At 42.8% G+C, this 18,102-nt stretch overlaps 1 long non-coding RNA gene across 1 annotated transcript; it reads left to right on the plus strand.

Annotated features, from left to right (window-relative positions):
• Positions 1-1,138: 1,138 nt before the first annotated feature.
• Positions 1,139-14,356, plus strand: LOC142587261 (uncharacterized). The gene is made up of 4 exons (XR_012829419.1): positions 1,139-1,203; positions 1,715-1,777; positions 4,438-4,488; positions 14,141-14,356. It is a non-coding gene; the product is annotated as an uncharacterized LOC142587261 (long non-coding RNA).
• Positions 14,357-18,102: the final 3,746 nt, after the last annotated feature.

Genomic DNA, 18,102 nt, shown 5'->3' on the forward strand with positions numbered 1-18,102 from the left:
TGTCCGCTGTGTATATAACTCCAGGCATACCCAAGTGTGATATTGAGGTTATGACCACGCACTTTGCGTGTGTTAAGCATGATGAGACTACCTCTGTGATCATTATTGGAGGCTTCAACGCGGACATTTCAAAACCAGACAAAAAAGGTTAACTCAGTTTGTGCTAGAAGAGTTCGGTTTAAAGTGTCATACCGATCCAAGTCCCTCAACTACTTAGCAGCGGTCGTGTATACATTAAACTTTGGCCAAGAATCTGTCTAAGGTTCTAACCAAACCAATCAGTCTAAATCACAGTAATCGCAAAGCTATCGTCACTACCATTTCGAAACGATGAAAATTAATACACGTACCTTCGTCTAACCCAGTGGGGTGTGCTACAGCTTGGCTGGCCATCCAGCTTCACAGAGTGTGGCTCCTCAATTTTAAGCTCACTGGAGGGTTAACAGCTCCCGCTTCCATGCAGCAAAGATAAACAAGCTTTACCCTCTACAAATGGTATAAAAAGCGCAGTAGCACTCACTTCAAGCAATGCGTTTGCTTGTTTTCGAGTCGAATCTTGTTAGCGTTTGGCCGACGAGTAATACCTCTTTCCCGACTGTCACTTTAAATATTTCCACATGATTGTGTATTATCCGTATAGCTTGATATTGGTAATTTCAGGCAGGACCTTTCAGATCAAACTCGGCAGCACATGCGACTCATCGGTGCGAACTTCCGGGTAGTATTACTTCACACTGCTAAAATCAGACAAGCCCAGAAGAAGGAAAATAGGACGTATATGTTTCTTGAAGAGCATGAATTAGGGGCGGTAGAAGTTCGGCTAAAATATGCGCAGGAAAAGCTTGCTGAACATGAGCGTGAACACAAGGCCTCGCCGCATAGTCACATGCACTCGCGCAGGTAAATAAAGCAGATAAAGCTCCGAAGAACAGAGGCCTAAAAAGATGACCAAGCAAACGCTGAATAGGTTAAACATACATTGCCGCAAACACTGCGCTCTCGAATCGTTCAACAATTGGTGGCGGAAGTCTGCTAATTATTAATATAAATTGCTGACTCAAGGAGCCGACACATTTATTCTGTCAAAATTATGGTAGTTGAGTATCTGTATTTGATGTGGTTCTTTTTCTCCTTTTTCAGTGTCCAGCTCAGATCACAACAGCATAACCAGCGAAGTACACCCGAGTGGCGAAAGTAATCCTGGTAAGTGTAACAACCGTCGTTATACAAAAGAGAGGGATGCGTCTTTATACAGAGGACAGGGATAACAGCCTTACCTTACTAAAAGTAAGGGTGATATTTATGGCACAAACGAACGCTACACGTAAAGGCTTTTAGAGCATACAAATTCTGTTCTTGAAGTTACTGCAGTTTGAGGTGAAGGAAGTCTGCAAATTTTTATTCTGAATTGCTTACTCATGGCGCTGACACACTTATTCTTTCGAAATTGTGGTGGCTGAGCACCCGTACTGAAGCAATAAAACAACGGACACCCACCAAAAGAAGTACTAAAAAACGAATAAATCTAAAAGACATTGTGAACAAGGCTTCCGTAGGAGCATCGAAACGTCTTTTAGATTTATTCCTTTTTTAGTACTTCTATTGGCCGGTGTCCGTCGTCTTATTGCTTCATGTTTCATCTCGACCAGACGGGCTTCCGTCGAACCCTCGACTTCAGTACCCGTATTGTATCAATCTTTTTCTTATTCTTCAGCGTCTGCCTCAGTTCCCAACACAATATCCAACAAAGGATACCCGAGTGCCCAAAGGAGTCCCGGTAAGCGTAACAACCGTCATTATACAACAGAGATGGATGTGGGCTGGCTTTACCCTCAACTTGGAACAATATCAAGAGAAGTAGTCTCTTATTGGGTCATTACATGTTAGACACATTTTTATTCTGTGCTCAGATAGTCAAAACCCTTTTTATACGCCAAAAGGGATGCTGATTTCCGTTATCTTGCGTATCTATGGCATAGTGCGATTTAAATGGCACAATTTGACAATTTGTACATTCGCTTCATTGGCACGTTATTTTACTGGGAAACGTCCGACAGATATGAGCGATAATGTGCTTGGTTCATCCCATGTCTAACAGCCTCAGGGGTAAGATGAAAAGCTTGTTAGAGGAAAATGAGGGTTTTTTGTTTTTGTTTTTGTTTTCGTGGGAGGGGGGATTGTGCATGTAAACAGGATTCTAGCAGCGACAGACGACAAAAAATTATTCAAATAAAGTATAGTAGCTATGTCACTCTCCAGTTCCCATGCATGATAACTTATTGTCCCCAGATTGTCAGAATTACCCCCTTTCTCATTGTGGGTGAGGTTGAGCACGTTGTCATGCACAATTAATGTTCATTAGACTGAAAGGTAAGGGTGTTATTCATGGCACGAACGAACACTATTCGTAAAGGCTTTTAGAGCATACAAATTCTGTTCTTGAAGTTACTGCAGTATAAGGTGAAGGAAATCTGCTAATTTTTATGATAAGTTACTTACTCTTGGGGCTGACACAATTCTTTCAAAATTCTGGTGTCCGAGTACCCGTACTGTATCAATCTTATTCTTTACCGTCTGCCTCAGGTTTCAACACAATCCCCAAAAAAGGAAACCCGAGTGGCCAAGCCGTTCCCGGTAAGCTTAACAACCGTCATTATACAGAAGATATGGATACGGCCTGGCTTTGCCCACAACTTGGAACTATATCAAGAGAAGTAGTCCTTTATTGGGTCAATACATACCAGACACATCTTTATTCTGTGCTGAGATTGTCAGAAACCCTTTTTATATGCCCAAAACGGATGCTGCTTTCTGTTACCTTGTGTGTCTACTGTATAAAGCGATTTAAATGGCGACAATTTGACAATTTGTACATTCGCTTCATTGGCACGTTATTTTGCTGGGAAACGTCTGACAGATATAAATACATATGTTGTCAGTTTATTAGTCGAGCTTTCACAACAACAAATAACAATTTACTACTGCCTAAACATTTCAAAACACCTATGAGCGATAATGTGCTTGGTTCGTACCATGTCTAACAGCCTCAGGGGTAAGATGAAATGCTTGTTAGAGGAAAATGAGGGTTTTTTTTTCGTGGGAGGGGGGATTGTGCATGTAAACAGGATTCTAGCAGCGACAGACGACAAAAAATTATTCAAATAAAATATAGTAGCTATGTCACTCTCCAGTTCCCATGCATGATACCTTATTGCCCCAGATGGTCAGAATTACCCCCTTTCTCATTGTGGGTGAGGTTGAGCACGTTGTCATGCACAATTAATTTTCAATAGACTGAAAGGTAAGGGTGTTATTCATGGCACGAACGAACACTATTCGTAAAGGCTTTTAGAGCATACAAATTCTGTTCTTGAAGTTACTGCAGTTTGAGGTGAAGGAAATCTGCTAATTTTTATTATAAATTACTTACTCTTGGGGCTGACACAATTATTCTTTCAAAACTCTGGTGGCTGAGTACCCGTACTCTATCAATCTTATTCTTTACCGTCTGCCTCAGATCCCAACACAATCCCCAAAGAAGGAAACCCGAGTGGCCAAGCCGTTCCCGGTAAGCTTAACAACTGTCATTATACAGAAGAGATGGATACGGGCTGGCTTTGCCCACAACTTGGAACTATATCAAGAGAAGTAGTCCTTTATTGGGTCAATACATGCCAGACACATCTTTATTCTCTGCTGAGATTGTCAGAAACCCTTTTTATGTGCTTAAAACGGATGCTGCTTTCTGTTACCTTGTGTGTCTACTGTATAAAGCGATTTAAATGGCGACCATTTGTCAATCTATACATTCGCTTCATTGGCTCATCATTTCACTGGGCAACGTCCGACAGATATAAATACATATGTTGTCAGTTTATAAGTCCAGGTTTTACAACAACAAATAATAATTTGCTACCCTCTAACCATTTCAGAATGCCTATGAGTTAAAAGGTGTTTGGTTCGTCCCATGTCTGGCACCCTCAGCGGTAAGATTAAATGCTTATTAAAAGAAAACGAGGGGGGGCGAGGTGTGCATGTAAACAGGATTCTAGCAGCGACAGATGACAAAAGATTATTCAAATAAAATATAATAGCTATGTCACTCTCCAGTTCCCATGCATGATAACTTATTGCCCCCAGATGGTCAGAACTACCGCCTTTCTCATTGTGGGTGAGGTTGAGCATGTTGTTATGCACAATTAATTTTGAATAGACTGAAAGGTAAGGCTGTTATTCATGGCACAAACGAACGCTATTCGTAAAGGCTTTCAGAGCATACAAATTTTGTTCTTGAAGTTACTGCAGTTTGAAGTGAAGGAAGTCTACTAATTTTTATTATAATTTACGTACTCTTGGGGCTGACACAATTATTCTTTCAAAACTCTGGTGGATGAGTATACGTACTCTATCAATCTTGTTCTTTACCGTCTGCCTCAGATCCCAACACAATCCCCAACAAAGGAAACCCGAGTAGCCAAACAGTTTCCGGTAAGTGTAACAACCGTCATTATACAGAAGCGATAGATGCGGGCTGGCTTTACCCACAACTTGGAACAATATCAAGAGAAGTAGTCTCTTATTGGGTCATTACGTGCCAGACGCATATTTATTCTGTGCTCAGATAGTCAGAAACCCTTTTTATACGCCAAAAGGGAGGCTGATTTCCGCTATCTTGTGTGTCTACTGTATAGCTTGAACATGTTAGCTTATCTTTGTACTTTGAATGTCTTTTTAAAGCCCTCCACTGTGTGCTTTCTGTATGTGTGTGCTTTGGTTTTCTTTGTTTTTCCTTGATTTCATCCGCAACTTTAGATTCTGTTCTTGTTCAACCATGTACCCTCCACCTCTGTAACGCCCTAAATGCGCTGAGGGTAAATTAATAAATAAAAAAGTAGGTGAGCACCAGTTTCCTTCCAGAAAACAGGTGAAAACTATAAACCACGAAAAACGGTTACAATGACACATAATCCTGCTGCTTGATAAGGTACCGTGCGTGCTGACGAACGACAGCTAAAGCTTGAGGGCAAGGATGCATTCATTGCACAGTAACTATTTAGAAGAAGGGTGGCGGGTGTATCAAATCTGCACTGTTTCTGAAAAAGCTCAGCTGTTCAGTGTTCAGTGAGCTGCACGAGAAGAGTGGCGTTTAGCCATTAAGCATTCGACATGTCTTTCAGCCGGACAGCTTTCTCTAATTGATTTTCACAGTTGCGTTCTGACTCAAGTATGCGCAAACGCAACATTGCAATAGACGAGCCAGATTCACGAAGGTATTTGTCGCAGAGTGTATTCGGCGATTGGTAGGTATATACTTGTGCTACCTTTGCAGTCACGACGTCTCGCAAGTCGTTCTCATGGCGAAGCATATCTCGATTTCGGAAGCACTTCAATGTAGACACGATGTCTGATATTCTGATGTCGTTGTATGCATCGCAAGCCACAACAGTCAGTAAGATCTAATTTGGCGAGTTCGAATTAGCAACTTTGACTCTTGTGTCCAAAATATTGTTGTATGAACGTGAAAAGTGCTAGCGGTGTGCCAAATGATACACTGCATCATTTAGTGCAGTAATCAGCAGAATGCTTGTTGCTTAAATAGTGAAGGTGATGCGGCTTGCAAGAAAAAATTAAGAATTTTGTTTAGTCTCATGAAAGTACTAAATAGATTGGTACGTGTCTCCCGAAGAATTGTTTGTAAGGTTGGCCAGAAAACACGATATATTGTAATCGGGTCTATCAGTGCTCCGTATATGTTGCGAGACAAATCGGTGCTGATTTGGTGAATTAATCATGCCTGTTTTCTTGACTGTCAGTTTTCAAATTGTTATTTATGTGTGTAACATCAGAAAAAGAAATGTTCGTAAATATTCACAACTTGTAATGAGAGCTCTCGTATTAAATACTAAATTGTTCGCAAAGATAATATGAGTGTTATGCAAAACAAAGATGCTACCCGCGAGCACGGAGGGCAGAAAACACTGACTCCAGTGATCGTATGAAAAAATTATGCAGATTCAGCACACATGTTTCCATTTACGTGAAGCGAGGCTTTCGCGTAACAGTTACGTGCTACTGTGCCAAATGTTCCAACCTGTATTACGCGTTCTCTGCACATATAGGCTGCCTGTTGTGGCAGGCTATATGTGCCATCACATTAACTAAAAAAATCTTTAAATCTATGAACTTCAGGTCTGTGAAGCCAGGTACAGGGGCTCACGCGTAAAAACAAGGCCTTGATCTTGTTTGTTAGAAGCTTCTAAGATGTTAGCTAAAATATTACCTTAAATGCCCTATTATCATTTAGAAGCTTCTAACAATCAAGTCAAGGCATTTGTTATTACGCGTGTCGCGAATGTTGTCATGAATGTTAAATTACTTCCGATCATGTGGGTGGTTTTAGCACGCGGGACTTGCTTCCAGAATCTTGTTCGATTGACTAATAGTTCATATATTCTGTAACGCAATTAGGCTGTATCGATAAACGACTGACTAGACAAAAGGAGATGCTCTTAAAATCCATGGCATCACAGGCAGCTAGTGCGCCAAGTTCAACGTGGCCTTGCCACATGCGTTTTAGTTTTTGCGGGCTTTGTACCCATCCAAGCGACTGCTAACGGCGGCGGTGAGCTTGCCAGTGTTTGCACAAACGTACCTCCTGTATGCGCATTCATTTGACGTTCTACTTTGTGCCCATTTGACCACTTGCGCCCAATGTGGCCCCTTCAGCTATTGTTATCCCTGCATTTAGCTACTCTCACTTTCTTGCTAGCGACAAGTATTGGTGTTTAGCAACCTGTGACTATTGAGAGCTGTCAAGGTCGCTTACTTCGCGCTAGGCTCAGAGCGGTATCGATACGGCGGCAATACTCGCCATTCTGGATAATCAGGAGCGCTAGATTTCGGACTCCAAGAGAAAAGAAAACGCGGCTAGCGGATGATGCACGGCTCGAGGCATCTCGGTAAGCGATGAAAACTTTTCCCTTCTTTATTTTTACACACAAGTCTTGGGTGATGTTCAAAGTCAGCGAAAATATATCGTCTACCTAGGCGCTTCCAAGACCGCGTGCGTGCGTCATATTCTGGAAATAAGATGCTAGGACCACGGAGAATTCACACCCGCAAAGGGCGGATAAATCGGCGGATTTCTTAGGGATGTAGGCCCCTATGGGCAGTACTTTTAGGTGACAAGGTCGTCTATCCGCCTGCGAAATTATCTTGCTGAGCTATGTCGTCATAAAGTCAAATCTCCCCCCCCCCTTTCTTTTTACGAAGGTGTATCCTCGAGTGCACTACATTTCCAGTGGCGCCTGACACCGGTGAAAGATGCCGTGAGCGAGCGAGGCTATACAAATCCAAGTACAACCAAATTAGGAAGTCCCGCTAAGCTTGAACAAAGACACTCCCTCGCCAGAACAGGAATTGGCCTCCTTGGTGCAGTACTAGGCCAGATCCTCCCTCACGATAGCTGCAATTAACTCATGGCCCTCAGTCCCCAGCAGCTACAGAGCACCTGACGAAGGCGGGGGTCAGTCCTGTAACGCAGCAGAGGGCGCTAAGAATCTCTGGGTCCCGACAGGCCACCAATGGAAACTGACCCTGTCAACCTTTAACTGCCGAACTCTGTCGAGTGAGGCTAGCTTAGCAGGACTCTTTGAGGAACTATCACACGTTGTTTCAAATATTATCGGCCTTAGATTAGTGCTGGCGAGGCTTATAAATTGCTGAATAATGGCCATGTTCTCTGCTACAGAGGTCTCCCTATAAAAAACAATATGGAGTAGGATGCCTAATCCATAAGGACATACCATGCAATATTGACGAATTCTACATAATTAATGAGAGGGTAGCAGTAGTCGTAATCGAAATTAATAAGAGGTATAGATTAAAGGTAGTACGAGCCCACGCTCCAACATCCAGTCAGGACGATGAGGAAGTAGAGCAGTTCTATGAAGATGTTCAATTCGCTATGAAAAAAGTTCAAACTCGTTATACAGTAGCAATGGGCGTCTTCAATGCAAAAGTGAGGGAGAAGCAGGCGGGTGAACGGGCAATTGGCAACTACGGCGTCGATACTAGAAACGCTACAGGAGAGTTGCTAGTAGAATTTGCAGAAAGGAATAAGCTGAGAATAATGAACACATTTTCAAGAAGCATAGCAAAAGAAAGTGCACCTGCAAAATCCCTAATCGTGAAACAAGAAATGAAATTGATTTCATACTTTCTGCCAATCCCAGCACAGTGCAGAATGCAGAAGTTATAGGTACGGTAAAGTACAGTGATCATAGGTTAGTGAGGGCTAGGATTCACCTCAATTTGAACAGAGAAAGGGTAAAATTGATAAAAAAGAAACAGGTCAACTTAGAGGCCATAACGGTAAAAGCAGACAAATTTAGGCTGGTACTTGCAAACAAATATGTAGCCTTATAACTGAGAGATGATGATGGTGACATAGAGGTAATGAATGAAAACGTAACAAGGCTGGCTTCAGAGGCCGCATTTGAAGTGGGAGGTGAGGCACCAAGGCCAACAGTAGCCAAGCTCTTCCAAGTAACAAAGCACCTAATAAAGAAACGACAAAAAATGAAAGTGTCCAACTCAACAAATAAGATAGAATACGCGGAACTGTCAAAACTGGTCAACAAGGCGAAAATAAGTAATGTTTGAAATTATAACGTGGAGAAACACTAAAGATGCCGTAAAAAATGGACGCAGCCTGAAATCAGTAAGAAGAAAGATAAGCATTCTAATATCATCAGAAACCTTGAAGGTATAACAAAAGCAACAGAAGAATTCTATACTGACCTGCACAGAACCCATGAGACTCAGGAGAACTCCATTCGAAACTATAATGAACAGGACTGAGAAAGTACTCCTATAACTAGAGATGAGGTCGGAAGGGCCTTGCAAGGCATGAAACGGGGAAAAGCGGCAGGAGAAGATGAAATAACAGTCGATTTAATCAAAGATGGAGGAGACATAATGCTTGAAAAATAGGCATCTCTCTATACGAAATGTATATCTACTGCAAGGGTCCCAAAAAACTGGAATAATGCAAATATTATACTAATCAACAAAAACGGTGACGTTAAAGAACTGAACAATTATAGGCCTATTAGCTTGCTACCAGTAATATATAAAATACTTACCAAAATAATCACCATTAGAATAAGGGCAACACTGGACTTTAGTCAACCAACGGAAAAGGCGGGCTTCCGGAAGGGATTCTCTACAGTGGATCACATCCACGCCATTGATCAGGTTATCGAGAAATCCGTAGAGTACAATAAGCCCCTCTATATGGCTTTCATAGAATAAGAAAAAGCATTTGATTCAGTAGAGATAGCAGAAGTCATGGAAGCATTGCGTAATCAAGGAGTACAGACCGCTTACGTAAATGTCTTGGAAAATATCTGCAGAGATTCCACGGCCACCTTAATTCTACGCAAGAAAAGTAGGAAGATATCTATAAAGAAAGGAGTCAGACAAGGAGATACAATCTCTCCGATGCTATTCACTGCGTGCTTGGAAGAAGTATTCAAGCTATTAAACTGGAAAGGTTAAGGAGCAAGGACCGACGGCGAATACCTCAGCAACCTTCGGTTTGCCGATGACATTGTTCTATTCAGCAACACTGCAGATGAGGTACAACAAATGATTGAGAACCTTAACAGAGGGAGTGTAAGAGTGGGGCTGAAGACTAGTATGCAGAATACAAAGATAATGATGAATAACCGGGCAAGGAAACAAGAGTTCTGGATCGCCAGTCAGCCTCTACAGTCTGTGAAGGAGTACGTGTACCTAGGTCAACAAATCACAGGGAACCCTGATCATGAGAAGGAAATTCACAGAAGAATAAAAATAGGCTGGATCGCATACGGCAGACATCATGAGCTCATGACTCGAAGCTTAACGTTAACACTGAAAAGGAAGGTATACAATCAGTGCATTTTACCAGTGCTGACATATGGGCAGAGACTTTGATACTGACAAAGAAGCTTGAGAGAAAGTCAAGGACTGCGCAAAGAGCGAAGGAACGAAGAATGCTAGGCATAACTTTAAGAGACAGAAAGATAGCGGTTTGGATCAGAGAGCAAATGGGTATCGACGATATTCTAATTTACATTCAGAAAAAAATGGCGCTAGGCAGTTCATGTAATGCGCACATTAGATAACGGTTGGATCATTAGGGTGACAGAATGGGTACCAAGAGAAGGGAAGCACAGTAGAGGACGGCGGAAGAATAGGTGGTGCGACGAAATTAGGAAATTTGCGGGGCTACTTGGAATGGGTTGGCGCAGGACAGATGTAATTGGAGATCGCAGGCAGAGGCCTTCGTCCTGCAGCGGATATGAAAGATGATTATTATTATTATTATTATTATTATTATTATTATTATTATTATTATTATTATTATTATTATTATTATTATTATTATTATTATGATGATGATGATGATGATGATGGTGGTGGTGGTGGTGGTGGTGGTGGTGGTGGTGGTGGTGGTGGTGGTGGTGGTGGTGGTGGTGGCGGCGGCGGCGGCGGTGGTGGTGGTGGTGGTGGTGGTGATGATGATGACAGTTCTTAGCAACACGACAGAAAAATTGACACTTCAGAAATTTCGAACTTCAGAAGGTTGCTTTAAAATGCGTTGCTTTTATTCTGCTTTAAAACACAGTTTATTATGAATAAGCTAGACGTAGGGCCATTGCGGCGAGTGAGCTCAGTGACCACGATGAAGCAACGGTGTTCTCAGCTCACGGGGCCACTACACCCGCGGTTAATTGCGGCGAGGTGAACAGGCTTCACATTGTTTTCACTAAACGCATGTTTTCTTATATATGTTTCACAAGACCCAGGCGCCTGAAGAAATTAAATCACCTAATCCCGTTGCACTAAATTTTATTGTAAGATTGAGAGCTGATGATTCAGGGCAAACCCAATGAAAGAAACTTGAACATCAGTGAGCAAAAGCAATCGGACAAAAGCCTCGCCGAAAAAAAACTGGATTAATTAGTAATTCACCGACACAGTGAAATTGACAAGTGCACTGGAAAGTTCGCAATGCCAAGTTTGGTCTGTAGTCCTCAATTGGAAGTTACATTCATGGGTGAAGATGAAAATAGGCTTTGTCATGGATTCCCTGGTCCGCATTTATATTTTGCTCTGGGGATTACGTATGCATGGGAGATGCCGGGCTCCTTCTCGTGGGGCTCAGGTGAATTCTAACGCTCACCGCTGCCGTATCGCGCCGCCTTTGGGACAAATAAGTTCTACACGGAGCTTTTAAACAGATCCAGGGGCGGCAAGGCAGCCTTTGGCTTGCACGGAAGACACTCAATTGCCATCACCCTGTTAAAAGCATAACCATGCGCTTGTAGGAGAATTCGGTTCTTTTTTCACAGGCGCGGAATATTAGAACATTTGCAGAACGTGTGTTCTCGTGCGAGTAGAAGGATGTTAGCCGTGTTCTTTCGAAGTTGGACTTGTAATAACTTCATGCGTAACTTCAAATGCAATTAACCCTATAGTTTTGTAAACAGGTTAGTAAAGTAAAACAATCTCGCTGCACCCTGCTGGCAAATTCACTAAGTGGACACCAGATGGGAATGCAAAATCTAAGTGGATACGTTAAGCTATGTCGGCCTGCATTATAGTGTTCCAAAATTCACACATTATTTAAAAATAGGTTCAGAGTGTCAACGACAATTGTAGTGAATATCAATAAGCATTTCCAAAAATTTACTGGTCATTCTCTCTCGCTCTCAGTTTAGCGACACCCTCGAAAGAAAGTTTCAATCAATGAATCAATCAAAGCTTTATTTCCGTTTGCAGCACAGTGTGCAGCCGTACAAACTGGGGGTAAGAGAGAGAAAGCAGCCTATACGACCACTTGACAAGGCTCTCAAACCCATTTAGCAATATTGATAGTTGTGGCAGGAAAAAAAATTAAGAAGTTCAGCAATATTAAAGTACAATATGTATATGCAATGAAGTACCTCGGACATTGTGAGTACAAGAGTTACTTAGATCTTTATACAATGATATATGGAACTTCAAATGCAATTTTGCTATGTAGTGAATACTCGCATAGTAAATACCTAGTACGAAAAATATTTGGACTAACGTGAAACACTGTAAAACTACGATAATAAAAAGAAGTTAAATGCTCTAGAATATAACTTCAACAAGAGCTAAGTCACGAATGAGTCTCGAATAGCAGAAAATAATGTATAGCATAAATTATCATTGAGTTCAATCTTTAAACATTTATGCAATATGTACATCAACATTGTGAAACCCTAGTTAGTGATAATGTACCCAGTATGTCGTTTTCTAGGTTCATCTAGCTTAATATGCGCGGTGAATTTTACTATGCGATTAAGGAAGGGATCAGGAAACATATGTGTTTCCTTTTGCCACGCCTAGTGTACATACCTACAACATTGTATTTATGTCCGAAATAAAGATTGATTGATTGATTGATTGATTGATTGATTGATTGATTGATTGATTGATTGATTGATTGATTGATTGATTGATTGATTGATTGATTGATTGATTGATTGATTGATCATTTTTTCTCTCATTTTTTATAAAGACAGGCAGACCTGTATTCAAACAATTTATTTACACCAACAGTGTTATATTTTAGGCGTAGGGGAAGTGTGGGGACATCATATGAGGTATCGGCAATTATCTGGAGCATCTCTTCCTGAAGAACAAATGATTTTTGAACATTCGAAATAGTGGTGTTACCCCAGACTAGAAAGCAGCAAATTAGGTATGAGTAAAAGAAAGCGAAGTATCAACCTCGCTTACTCTTGGCGGGTAAACTACGCCTGTTACGTGAAAGAAAGTCCTTTAGATCCGGGAAGAGTAAGGTAATTTTTGTTTATGTGAGCGTCTTGTCTCATAGTAGTAGTAGTAAGAACTACACCAAGACAAGTAAATTCATCAACATGCTCAATATTACTGCCATTTAATACTAGAGGCGGTGGATTTGATATGTACATGTTCTTCGGGTGAAAAATCATCGCCTTTGTTTTACCTTCGTTAATTTTTAGTGAATTGTACAATGACCATTACGCCAATAATGAAATAACCCCACTGGCAGTGTCGGTTATTTTCAGAATGTTAGCGGAAGTTCGTAACACTGCTTGCGTCTCTCCATGTTCAGGGAATTTTGGAGAATCAAGTGAGTACGGGAGGATACAGAAGCTGGTGCATTACACATGTGTTCCTTTATACACAGGGCGGGGATAATGAAACAATTCTATTCAAATGCTATTTTCGCGTTTATCCTGAGGCCCCAAACATGGTGTTCTCCCTAAGGGCTTTCTTTCTGCTCTTATCATTTCGATTTTTATCCCATTACCTCGCCCCTCCGTGCAAGGTAGCCAAGCAGAATTACCTCTGGTTAACCTCCCTGCTTCTTTGTACATCTTTAGTTATCTGTCTGCGTTATCAGATAGATCGGCTTGAAGTGAAACGTGGATGATAATAAAGGAATATAATAGAGCGCTGAAGGGAACCGTTTGCAAATAGATGCCACTAAATAAGTTGTTCACAAACGCAGGTCACCGTATTTCTTTCTTCTGCTTTTAATGGTAGCATACCGGCACGTTAAGAAAACGTGGCACCAGACACTTTTTTAAATACACGTGGAGATTGAATGAGACAGTTTGTAGAATCTGGCGTTATAAAGAGTTATTCCTCGTGTCCTTTCTATCTATCTCTTACAAAAAAGGCATTTATGTTAAAACACCATTGCAACATATCTAGTGCGAAGCCATGGTCGGAGAGCTCAGCAGCGTAGGGGCATTTATTTTAAAAATATTGAATAGCTTGAATCATTCCTGGATATGGCTACATGCATGTTGAAGATTGTATTCCTCTGATGAAGAACACTATACTTCTCCACTAAAGCTAAAGCAAAATTTATATATGCAAACACAAGCTTTGGAAAGGCCAACTTGTTGCGAAAACGTTATTTTCTAGATGGCTGTTCTTTTCTGCAACATGAATGTCATGGCCTGCGCGAAGATGGCGTCATATCCACTGCTAAAATTGGTGTCCTTGCGTTGGTGTCAACCTACGTATTTTTGCTAACCGACCATTTACGCTTTACTCATTTCTTTAGGCAGCTACAAGTGCAATTCTTCCCGCGAGGGGTACTGGGCCGCCTCAAGGAACTGTGGCGAGTGCGAATGCAGGCGCTTTAAAAAACAAGGCTGGAGTGGGAAACCTACGAAGTGCCATAACACCGTGAAAATCCAGTGTTGGTGCAGAGCGTTTTTCTGCCGGAATCAACGCGGCGAATGTGTTAGCAGAGGTTACTACAGCTGACGAGCAGAGTAGGCTGGCATGAATCTCCTCATCCCTTATTCTGAATAAAAGACTGTATGACATCACCATCTCCACAAAGTGTGTGTGTTTTCTTTCAAGGGTCGATCGCTGGGTTTCAGTAGGTGCTTACTTTCTGTGTACTAAGCTCCCGCCATCTATAGGGTGAACTACCATATTTAGTCATGTAAGGTCTGCCCTCTTGTAAAAACATGGGAGTGCGAAAGTTAGCAAAAAAAAAAGTTTCGCTAAGAGTCTCTAAGAGTTTCGCTAAAAAGTTTCGCTAAAAATAATTCGAACAGCAACAAGAGGCGAGCGCAGAGAAAAGGAGGACAAGAAGGGGAGACGTGGAGCCTGCATGGAAGAAGGAGTTCGCCCGTGCTGCAGGCGCCGAAATGAAGTCGGCGGGCGTCAGACCCGTGCTTTGTGCCTTCCACTGGACCAGGGCGACCTTCCAGGGGCGTGTCACCGCGTTCACATGATCGCACGCAGCATGATGCACCGCTTCTATGCACCGAGGGCTGCCTCCGTCGCCACCTCGAGTTCATCTCGCAACTGTGTGCGTGCGTGCGTGCGTGCGTGTGTGTGCGTGCGTGTGTGTGTGTGTGTGTGTGTGTGTGTGTGTGTGTGTGTGTGTGTGTGTGTGTGTGTGTGTGTGTGTGTGTGTGTGTGTGTGTGTGCGTGTGTGTGTGCGTGTGCGTGTGCGTGTGTGTGTGTGTGTGTGTGTGTGTGTGTGTGTGTGTGTGTGTGTGTGTGTGTGTGTGTGTGTGTGTGTGTGTGATTAGTTCCTCTTTGTGCTAAATGTTCTTTAATGAATGGCGTGCAGTGTGATACCGCAGTCTGCATGCTGCTGTTTTATTGCGATATGCGTGTATATTTTCGGTTCTTGCGTGTATGTTCTTTTCGTATTTGCTCACCGTACGCCTTGGTTTACTTTCGTCTTTCTATCCTGTCATCTTGCTGTTTCCTTCTTCGTTACTTCCCTTCTCCATATATCCAACTTCTTTTTCTGTCCCTTTCTTCCTAAGAATAAGACAGGCTTTCTGCCCCTATCGTTGGCAGTTGCGAGCACCGTGGTTGCGAGCCTGCTCCTTCTGTATTTCCCTCTCTCTGTGCGTATGTGTTTTCATGCCAAATAATAGTAATACGTGTTTTTTCATCCTAGCATATATGTAGAAATCTCCTTAGTCTTCTTTTTTCTCCTCGAAATTTCTCTATATACCCGGTACCGATACCAATACAACTGCTACATGGGATGCTGTCTGGTGCAATAATATGCAACTGCAATAAAAGTGTGCATGTATCGACACTATACGGAGCGGTAGGACGTGTGTATAGGGCATGTTTTCTGCAGTAGCTAGCAAACGCTGGAGTAGCGCAGTAGTAGAGTAGCTTACTTCCGCGCAACGTCTTTCGCAACTTTCGCCTGTGTGTCGGATGCTACATGACGGCCGCTAGACTACACAGGCTGCAGGGAAAAGGCTGCCCCGTGTGCAGGAACTGCGCCGATTCGCAGACGCTCGGGCACCTCCTACTTCACTGTCCTGCTTTCAGGGTAGAGCGCACGGACTTGTGTTCTTCGTATCGGCATTTGGGACTGCCTTGCGACACGATCAACACACTCTTTTTTCCTGTAGTCCACTCGTTTATCGTCAAGAGTGCGCTTGCGGCGCTACTTGACTTTGGCAGTGCGACGCAACTAAGAGCGCGGCTCTGAGCCCCGCATTCGCTTCTTATGCTTTTCTTTGCAGCCTTCTTCTATCCTCTATTTTCATCTTTTTCTCCCCACACACCTTTCCCCATGCAGTGCTGTTGAGGTGTCCTCCTGTGAGAGACAGTTCGGCACTGCACTTATCTCTTCCATTCTCTTTAATGTCAATTCACACACACTTTCGCGCAGAGGGCCTTGGTTGGACCCCGGTGAGAACTGGGTATTTTTAATGCGAAAGCATTGCATGACTCATTACGCGAAATTTCGCCAATGCAGTCGACGCCGTGACTCAATGATAGTACCAAAAATGACCAACGGCAAAGAGTAAAATCCCATCAAAAAGTACTCCAATTGACGTCAAATTTCTTAGGGGGGTTCCTGTAAACAATGTAAGTGTAAACGATGTAAAGCCAACGGGTAGGAGGTGGCGCACGTCATGAGTGACCAAAATAAGTGTATAAAATAAAAAGCACTAATGTCCAATTGAATTCCGCTGTGCAGTCCTTCGAGTGTTGAACTCCTCGCGGCCAAGCGAGCGCGTTTTCATCTGGCCTTACCGAGGCGCAGTTAAAAATGAACACACAGAAACTAAAACAACATATCACCAAAGCGACTATAATGATTTCGCATTCCCACACGTAAGCAGACTAAAGACCCTCTCGCGAGTTTTTCCTCTTTCCTGGCTGATAGCTGCGACGGATACCGGCAGCGGCGGCGGTGACAGCGCGGACATCGCCAACCGACACGGGTATTGTAATGAGCCCATAACAGCTTACCCTATAAAAAATAAAAGGGTTTCCGAGAACCATTCTACAGCAATGGCACAAGGCCACACGGCGATATTACTATATGTCGAAATTAAGGGTAAATCATATGGTGTACGATCCCAACTAGCACGAAAGTTTATTCGTAATTTTATGCGAGTAGACTACTCCAACGAATGCTACAAAAAGTGGGTAGATGTATGTTCCCCGGTAATCTTGCCAGTTAGCTTGCCTAGTTCACTTAACGCCGCCGGAGCAGCGAGAAGGCACGACACAAACTCTGAGAAATAAGCATAGGTTAGGCCAACAGATATACCGAAAACAGAATCCTCATAGACGGATTAGCTTAGCGCATGCATGCGAAGCTCTGTTGCTGTAACTATTCAGGGCCATAGGATAGGTTGGCACACGTTGAATTTATGTTCCTAGCAAACACCAATGAAGTACCAGGAACCTCTAGAAAGGCGCGTAATCGGTATAGGGAAGCACGGCTTGTAGCCCATACCTTCTTCAAAAAAGAGACGCATATGGTTGGCCTTCCAGTAGCAAGGAAAGATTATGGGAAGCGGCTTGGTCAACGTGCCTCGCATGTGCTCTAAGCACTTTTGAAGTAATCAACGTCGAGATTGAGTAGGCTTGAGTAATCGCAATAGTTTCCGTTCATGATGTGTGCCCTTGAAGTCAAAGACAAAGCCTGAGCACGGTAGATGGCACCGTCGCATACAATATGAGAATACAGTGGACGTTTTCCAAGCGCCGCAAGACCTTGCTTGAAAAGGTGACATGAATATGTGCGAATCCTACAGAATCGAAGGAACTATGAACGCCTCATATGCCATTTTTCCGGTTACAATGCCTAGTGCCGCCCTCTTACAGACATTATTAGGCCGGCTCAACTCAAGACGGTTTTCGGAAACCAAAATTTCTTGGACTATGGCCATGCGCGTCGCTCGCGCAGAAAGCAATGATGCCACTACTGCTTGTCGTAAAGGTGACAGGTCACTGCAACTGCTTATAGACTCGATGTGCATCTCTATGTGTGCGCGCGGCCAGTACTCTAGTTTCTCGGTTAAATAGAGTACTCTTTCAGCAATCGAAACTAAAACATCCAGGTCTTATCGCTCTTTTCGAGACTGTTTCAGGTGCACGTCGCAAGTAGCATCAACCAATGTTTGGTAAAAGGGCAGAGCTATTCATCTCCTACCTACTAGAAATCTTGCTGGGGACAGTTGGTAAGGCTCATCAAAAATGTCGTGAATGTAGGTCGAAGGCGGGAATTGCAAA

This window comes from Dermacentor variabilis, chromosome 7 (assembly GCF_050947875.1).
Source record: "Dermacentor variabilis isolate Ectoservices chromosome 7, ASM5094787v1, whole genome shotgun sequence".
Taxonomy (NCBI): domain Eukaryota; kingdom Metazoa; phylum Arthropoda; class Arachnida; order Ixodida; family Ixodidae; genus Dermacentor; species Dermacentor variabilis.